Source organism: Martes martes (assembly GCF_963455335.1).
Source record: "Martes martes genome assembly, chromosome: 8".
Taxonomy (NCBI): domain Eukaryota; kingdom Metazoa; phylum Chordata; class Mammalia; order Carnivora; family Mustelidae; genus Martes; species Martes martes.
In genome coordinates this window covers 74,437,570-74,446,377 of record NC_137895.1, presented here as the reverse complement: position 1 = coordinate 74,446,377, position 8,808 = coordinate 74,437,570, and the positions used below count along the sequence as shown (strand labels likewise).

Sequence of the window (8,808 nt, the reverse complement as noted above, 5' to 3'; positions counted from 1 at the left end):
ATGGATAATGAAGACACAATACATTTATTTATACATATGATGGAATATTATTTAGCCATGAGAAAGAAGGCAGTCTTGCCATTTGTCACAATATGGATGGATCTTGAGGGCATTATGCAAAGTGAAATAAGCCAGAGAGAGAAAGAGAAATACCGTATGATATCACTTATATGTGGAATCTACAGAAAACAAAATCATAGAAACAGAGATTAGAATGGTGGCTGGAAGGGGCTGGGGGAGCAGAGTAAATAGGGAGATATAAGTCAAAGGATACAAACTTTCAATTACAAAATGAATAAATTCTGGGGATTAAGTCAAAGGATACAAACTTTCAATTATAAAATGAATAAATTCTGGGGATTAACAGAGAGCATGGGGATTATGGCTAATGACACTTTGTATGCACTTGAATATTGTTAGAGAGTAAATCTTAAATGTTGCCACCACAAAAAAGAAATGGTAATTATGGGAAGTGATAGAACAGTTAACTAACCCTACAGTGGTCATCATTTCACAATTTATAAATGTATCAAATCCTGACAACATATACCTTAAACTTACAAAATGTTACATGACAATTATATTAAAATAAGCTGGAACAAAATAAATGTTAGTTCAAATTATTTTTTAACATTATATAGGAAATAAAGCACATTTGTGGACCAGAAAATTGGCCTGAGGGTTCCCATGTCTCCCTCTGATACAGTCATAGCTATTTTTGGCAAGTTTGTCTCCCCTCCTGGAATATAGATATTTTTTCTTCACATTTCATCATCTCTTTTGTAAATGCTCTCTCTCTGGCTGTTCATATGGCTTCCTGTGATAAATAACTTTTGCCCCTAAGCATTCAAAGAGATCTCACACTATACACATTCTAAGAGCTGTTTTGTGGTTACTGCTCTTTGCTGAACTCATTATGCATGTATTCAGATGCTGGACGGCTCTCTCTGCTATTCCAGTAAAAACTGTATCCAAGTGAGAAGATTTCATCCTTCCCCACTCAGGTCATGAGGTACAAAGCTAGCTATTCCTACCAGGTATCACTGTCATTTTGCGTGAGACCCAACTAGTTTCTGTGAAGTGCAACACCATGCAGATCATAGCACCAAGGGGACAGCAGGAATGTTCAATCACTAATTCTTAGAGTTTCGGCTACAACTTCCTTTAAAAAACAAAAAAACTAAACAAATGTTCTGAGCTCCAAATATATTTAAAATGGTTTTAAAATATCGAATGTTTGCAATATATGTTAAAATACATGTTACTTTCATTGTTAATTATTTATATAATGGAAATGTCTTGATATGACTTAGATTTCCATTTATCCTCAGCAATCCTGGTTTTTACATGCTTTTCAACTTCATGATTTTTTTTTTAAATCACATATGCCACTGAGAAAAATATAAGCCATTTAAATTGGAAATCCAGTCAATTATTCATAGAGTTATATTTCAATTTGTGCTTACACAAATCTTCTGAACAACAACAACAAAATGACAATACCAAATGCTGACGAAGATATGGAATAACAGGAGCTCTCATTCATTGCTGATGGGGATGCAAAATAGTCCAGCCACTTTGGAAGACAGTTTGGCAGTTTCTTACCAAGCTAAACATAGTCTTACTGTAAATCCAGCATTCACATTCCTAGGCATTTACCCAGCTGAACTGAAAACTTACATTCACACAAAAATCTGCGCATGAATGTGTATAGGAGCTTAATTCATAATCACCCCAAACTGGAAGTAATCAAGATATCCTTCAGTAGATGAGTGGATAAATAAACTGGTACGATCATACAATGTAATATTATTCTGTGATTAAAAAGAAATGAGGGGATAGTGTAATGGAACTATTATATATAATAGTGTAATGGCAAATATGTGACACTAGGCATTTGTCAAAACCCATAGAACTGTAAAACGCAGAGTGGACCTTGAAGTAAACTATGACTTTGCTTCATAATGTATCAGTTTTCATCCATTAACCGTGACAAATGTACCACACTAAAGGTATAATAATAGAAAAAAACTGTGTGTGAGCAAGAGGGAGTATGTGAGAATTGTCTGTACTGTCTGCTCAATTTTTCTAGACATCTGAAACTGTTCCAAAAATTAAGTGGAAAAATATCTTGTTTCAAATTTGTCTCTCTTATAGTGCTTCTGATTGCAGGTAAATCTTATCACCTATTCAACTGGACAAGGTAGAAAATTAGGCATTACTCTTGACACCTCTCCCTCATGTTTTGATGCACTTCGCTTCCTAAATATCTTGTAAATCCACCTTCTTCTCTCCATGCCTAACTCCTGTGATATAATAACAACTTGTGGCCAGGTTAGGATGCTAGAATAATTGAAATCAAGAACCTCTACCGACATCTACATTGCAGCTTCTATCCTCTCTTTTACATAATGCCTATGGAGTAATCATTTCAAAATGCAAACCATGCCATTCTCTCCACTCAAAATCATTTAATGATGCTCCAGTTAACTGGAGCTGTAATGCAAAGATTACAGACAACTGTGCATCCACTGGCCCCTACCTACAGCCCAGCCTCACCTCTTACTATACTATCTTGATTTTCAATTAGCCATATTGATTCTCTTGTAGGCTTGCACTCTTTATTCTACCTCCTACTCTAGGAATATTACATATGTTGTTGACTCCAATACGACTTTTTTTTTCCTCTCTGCTATTCCCCTTATTTCAGGTTTCCATTTAAATTCGAGTGTGTTGCTTTTTTTTAGAGCCGTTGGCTCATGACACCACCTCCTGCTCCTCCCCCTGCCGCCGCCGCCGTCATCCTGAGTCACTGCCTGCACAGCTCTGGCATCCTGGCTTCCCGTGCTAGCCACCAATATTTGGAGTTCTTACAATATGGCAGACATTGACAACAAAGAACAGTATGAATTTGATCAAGATTTGGATGATGTTGAAGAAGTAGCAGAAGAAGCTGGTAAAGAAACAGTAATCAAAGCATGTCCTCTACCTGTTCAGATGACACAAAATCCTCAGATTCTTCCAGCCCTTCAAGAGAAACTTGATATCTGGTAGAAACACCAACAAGCTACATTGAAAGTTTGTCTAGGGCAGTAAAAAGACGAGTGAATAGTCTCAAAAGCCTTCAAGTTAAATGTGCACAAATAGAAACCAAATTCTATGAGGAAGCTCGTAATCTTAAGGAAAGTATGCTGTTCTCTATCAGCCTCTATTTGATAAGCAATTTGAGATCATTAAGGCAATTTATGAACCTAAGGAAGAAGAATGTGAATGAAAACCAGATGAGGAGGATGAAATTTCAGGGGAACTAAAAGAAAAAGACAAGATTGAAGATGAGAAAAAGGATGAAGAAAAAGAAGACCCCAAGGGAATTCATGAATTCTGGTAGACTGTTTTTAAGAATGTTGACTTGCAGGGTGTCTGGGAGGCTGTGTGTTAAGCACTGGACTCTTGGTCTTGGCTCAAGTCATGGATCTCAGGGTCATGGAGTCCTGCATGGGGCTCACACTCAATTCAGAATCTGCTTATCCCTCCCTCTCCCTCTGCTCCTCCTTGCACACATACCCTCTCTCTAGGTCTCTCTCTCTTATAAATAAATAAATTAAATCTTAAAAAAAAATAAAGAAGAATGTTGACTTGCTCAGTGATATGTCTCAGGAACAAGATGAATCTATTCTGAAGCACTTGAGAGATTTTAAAGTGAAGTTCTCAGATACTGGCCAGTTCATGAATTTTGTCTTAGAATTTCCCTTCAAACCCAATAAATATTTCACAAATGAAATGTTGACAAAGACATACAGGATGAGGTCAGAACCAGATGATTCTTACCCCTTTTCTTTTGATGGACCAGAAATCATGGGTTGTACAGGGTGTCAGACTGGAAAAAAGGAAAGAATGTCACTTTGAAAACCATTAAGAAGCAGCAGAATCGCAAGGGATGTGGGACAGTTCATACTGTGACTAAAACAGTTTCCAATGACTCTTTCTTCAGTTTTGTTTTTGTTGTGTGTGTGTGTGTGTGTGTGTGTGTGTGTGGTTTTTTTGGTTGGTTGGTTGTTTTGCCCTTCCTGAAGTTCCCGCGAGTGGAGATTTGGATGATGATGCTGAAGTTATCCTTGCTGCTGACTTTGAAATTGGTCACTTATTATGTACGTGTTTAATACCAAGGTCAGTGTTATACTTTACTGGAGAAGCTATGGAGGCGATGATGATGGTGATGATGATGATGATGATGATGACGACAGTGATGATGATAAAGAAGAAAGGAGAAGGAGAAGAACAAGGAGATGAGGAAAATGATCCAGACTATGACTCAAAGAAGGATCAAAAGCCAGCAGACCGCAAGCCAGCAGGGAAGCAAGATGATCTATCTTCTTCTTCCCTGGAAAGGATGAATTTAGATCATTTGATAAGCCTCTTTCAGGTTTTTATTGTTATTGTTTGTTTGCTTGTTTTTGTTTTTGCATCCTAAAATAAAAATGTCAAATATAATTTTAGTTCTCACACACACACACAAAATATAGTTAACATATAATCCAATATTAGTTTCAGAAGTAGAATACAGTGATTCATTACTTACATATAACACCCAGTGTTCATCACAAGTGCCCTCCTTTTTAAAATATATATATATATATTTGTGAGAGAGAGAGAGAGCGCACGAGGAGGGTAAGGGGCAGAGGGAGAAGCAGGCTCTCCGCTGAGCAGGGAGCCTGATGTGGGGCTCCACCCCGGGACTCTGGGATCATGACCTGAGCTGAAGGCAGATGCTTAACCCACTGAGCCACCCAGGGGTCCCTACAAGTTGCGCTCCTAATGCCCAACACCCATTTAACTCATTACCTCACCCACCTCCCCTTCAACAACCCTCAGTTTGCCCTCTATAATTAAGAGTCTATTTTATGGTTTGCCTCTCTCTTTTTTTTTCTTCCCCTATGTTTATCTATTTTGTTTCCAAAATTCCACATATGAATGAAATCATATGTTATTTGTCTTTCTCTGACTGACTTACTTTACATAGTATAATACTCTCTAGTTCCATCCACTTAGTTGCAAATTCCATTTCCCTTGTTAAACATTCTGCACACATGCTAACATCAGCTTAGTTGACATGGTAAAATTTTCCAATGGTCCACTTTAGCACTGTTTATTCTTCCTTGCAGCATTTTTCTCCATTTTTAATTTAAATTTGTTTTATGTATTTATTTGAATATTTTCTGCTCTACCTCTTCTCTGTAAGCTCTACAAGAGTGGGGATCTGCAACAATTTTTTCCTTATTCTTCTATCTCATTACTTGCTGTTATTAGACATACAGTAAAAACTCAATACATATTCTACTGAATGAATAAATAAAGAACAAGTAAATGGAAGATTAAGGGAGTTTTCCAAGGTATTCTAAGAAAAAAAAAATCCCAATATTGAGAAAGGAAGATTGGCAGACTGTAAGACCGAGGATTTAGGAACAAGCTTAACCAACAAAAAGAACCCCTTGTTTATTCTTTTCCTTTAGAACATAAAGCAGTCAAATGGAGGTGACATCTACTTTCTCCTAAGCGGCAACTCATTTCAAGGTATGTTGCCATTCAATGGAGTCTGCTATAGCTGTTCAGTCTTTTATTGGAGTGTGTTAAAGAATTGTGTGGGCAGTGATGGTGAAGATTTTGTAGCAGAGCAAAAAGAAGACAGTGTTCAAGCTCTTCTTTTTGTTATCAGACAAGTAAAGAATGTAGGGCCTAGATAGAACTTGGAGGGACGGTGATCATCATGTGATACAGAGAAGTAGCATACGAAGTGACAACACAGGACTAGTCCCCAGAGAAGACCCTTTTTTCTCAAAACTACTAAAAGAAGGTGAACAATATGGGAGTGGTCAAGTCTGGCTAATGCAAGTTAAAGTCTTCAATAATTTTTGTTGAAAATAAGTACCTTTCTTTTTCTCATTCTCAGCTGATCATCTTTCTCTTTAGCTTATTCAGAAAACAGAAGCAAGGGCACCTGGGTGGCTCAGTGGGTTAAAGCCTCTGCCTTTGGCTCGGGTCATGATATCAGGGTCCTGGGATCAGCCCCACATCAGACTCTCTGCTCAGCAGGGAGCCTGCTTCCCCCTCTCTCTCTGCCTGCCTCTCTGCCTACTTGTGATCTCTGTCTGTCAAATAAATAAATAAAATCTCAAAAAGAAAAAAAAAAGGAGAGAAAGAAAACAGAAGCACAATTTCGTGGTTTTTGAGAGGTATAAAGCCTTTAATGACTGAGGTCAGTGGGTAACAAAGGAAATTATAGGTGGGTTGGATCTGAAATGGTTAGAAATAAAGGCTAAGCAGTCCTGTAATTATGTACAGAGAGTTGTTTGAGCACCCTTGCTACCTGCTGCCACCGCCGTGTTGCCATTATAGTATGATGCAAATCTACACCTATTTATTTACTGTTTTCAAAATATGCAATAAGCCCTTCTAGCAGCATGGCATTTTTAAAAAAACAGGTAAATTCTTAGTGACAAATTAAATACTGAATTTTTGTGCATCAAGAAAGTTAATGATAAATGTGTAAGTTATACTAAATAGTTATCTTTACCATTCACCTGGAGGGCCATAGTTAATCACTGACCATATTAAAGAACAGAACACAAAATTCAGCTAATGTAGCAAGTGGATCTACTTCAAACTCTATTTTTACATTAAGCAGATACTTAATATGATAATTTAAATACATGCAATGTCAAAAATTGTGTTCAGGGGCAGCTGGGTGGCTCAGTGGATTAAGCCTCTGCCTTCAGCTCAGGTCATGATCTCAGGGTCCTGGAATCGAGCCCCACGTCGGTCTCGCTGCTCAGTGGGGAGCCTGCTTCCTGCCCTCTCTCTGCCTGCCTCTCTGCCTACTTGTGATCTCTGTCAAATAAATAAATAAAATCTTAAAAAAAAAATGTAGCCTTAATGCTCTGAGCCTTTCCTAAATCACTACTAAAGTAGCACTGAAAGACAATATTATGTGATATAAAATATATTGTACACATAATTAAATTTGGGAAGACTACTAAAAATACAGTAAAGAGGGAACCTGGGTGGCTCAGTGGGTTAAAGCCTCTGCTTTCGGCTCAGGTCATGATCCCAGGGTCCTGGGATGGAGTCCCGCATCGGGCTCTCTGCTCAATGGGGAGCCTGCTTCCTCCTCTCTCTCTGCCTGCCTCTCTGCCTACTTGTGATCTCTGTCTGTCAAATAAATAAATAAAATCTTTAAAAAAAAATACAGTAAAGAATTTCTAATAAGTTGCTCTGAATGGAATGTTTTTTAAATTGTTCTACATGATATTTATACATATATATAATTAAATATTCCCTTTAAAAGCTAAATCAGAAATGAAGTGTGATTTACAGTGAAAACCCGCATGAGTTCAAATGGGTGAGGTTATTTTGTGTTAACACAAATCCTCAAATTTCAGAAGTCTAACACAACAGAAGTTCATTTTTTGTTCCTGTTACCTGTCTAAATCAGGATGTGGGAGGGGGCTGTGTACATCACACTCTTTTAATTACTCGGGCTGATAAAAATTCTTCCTTGACTCATGTATCCTATAAGGGAGAAAATTGGCAAATCATCCATTGACTCTTAAAGATGTCAGAGCTAAAACTTTTACCATTTTCAGTCTTTTTTTTTTTTTTTTTTTTTGGCCAGAACAAGTCAAATAGGACTATCTAAATTCAGAGGAGTAAAGGGGTGTCTGGCTGGCTCAGTCATATAATAGAGTATGCAACTCTTGATCTCCTAGGGTCGTGAGTTTGAGTCCCATGTTGGCCACAGAAATTCCTTAAAAAAATAAAAAATTTTAAAAAAAATCTAAAAAAAAAAAAAAGAGTAGAGAGCACAATCATATCACACATTCATAAAGGAGACCAAATACATGGTGGTGATAATTCAACTTCCTAATCACTAAATATTCACTTCACTTCCCTTTACCTGTGAAATACAGTCACAAACTTCCCAAGAGAGAAAATCAAAATTCCATTCAGTTACACCATCAAGTTCAAAGTTCAGGATCTCTGGGTAACGGACGAGTGAGAGTCTTTACATGAGGTCTCGCGATGACTCCTGTTGCTCATTTAGGGACTGCAGGGGCGAGTTATACATGTACCCCCAAACTCAATATACACTAGCATATTGGGGTGAGATCATGCAATAAACACCTGTTTTCAGAAAAGGAGAGATGAGTGCTGTGGATGACCCAGTGAAGTCAGCTGGACAGATAGCCAGCATGTTCTCTAGTTAAGCCCCTCTTCTGTGAGTGGGTCCTCTAGTCCACCAACTCTGCTCTTTGTGGGGTTCTTTCTTTCCCTTATGGTGCTTGGCCACATCTCTAATGGGCATTGGAGAAAGTGCCGTCTTTAAGATCCTCACCTCAAAGAAATGCAAAGATCCTGACCTCAAAGAAATGCAAAAACTTTCAGTGAAAGATCTCATTCCTAAATCTGAGAAACTTCCCCAAATCTTCCTTAAGATCTTTAAAAACTCAATGACCTCCATATCTATTTGCCTCCAGTGAGTTATGGTACCAATTCTTCTCCTTGGATTTCTTACCTCCCACTCCCTCTTTCTATTTTAACTTAAATGTGAATATTTTAATAAAATCTAAACCTTTAATCTCTTTTTATTGAGCCACTTTGTCCAGCTAAAATACTTTACTAGATCTTTAAAAAAAAAATACTTTACTAGATGTCACACCCTTAGATGGCTCTTTACCACGAGACTTTTTTTTTTTTTTTTAAAGATTTTATTTACGTATTTGACAGAGAGAAATCACAAGTAGGCAGAGAGGC

General features: G+C 37.6%; 1 pseudogene across 1 annotated transcript; it reads left to right on the top strand.

Moving 5' to 3' along the window:
- Positions 1-2,877: 2,877 nt before the first annotated feature.
- Positions 2,878-5,741, top strand: LOC308347091 (nucleosome assembly protein 1-like 1; annotated as a pseudogene). The gene is made up of 4 exons: positions 2,878-3,432; positions 3,645-4,004; positions 4,058-4,423; positions 5,511-5,741. The product of its transcript is annotated as a nucleosome assembly protein 1-like 1 (transcript).
- Positions 5,742-8,808: the final 3,067 nt, after the last annotated feature.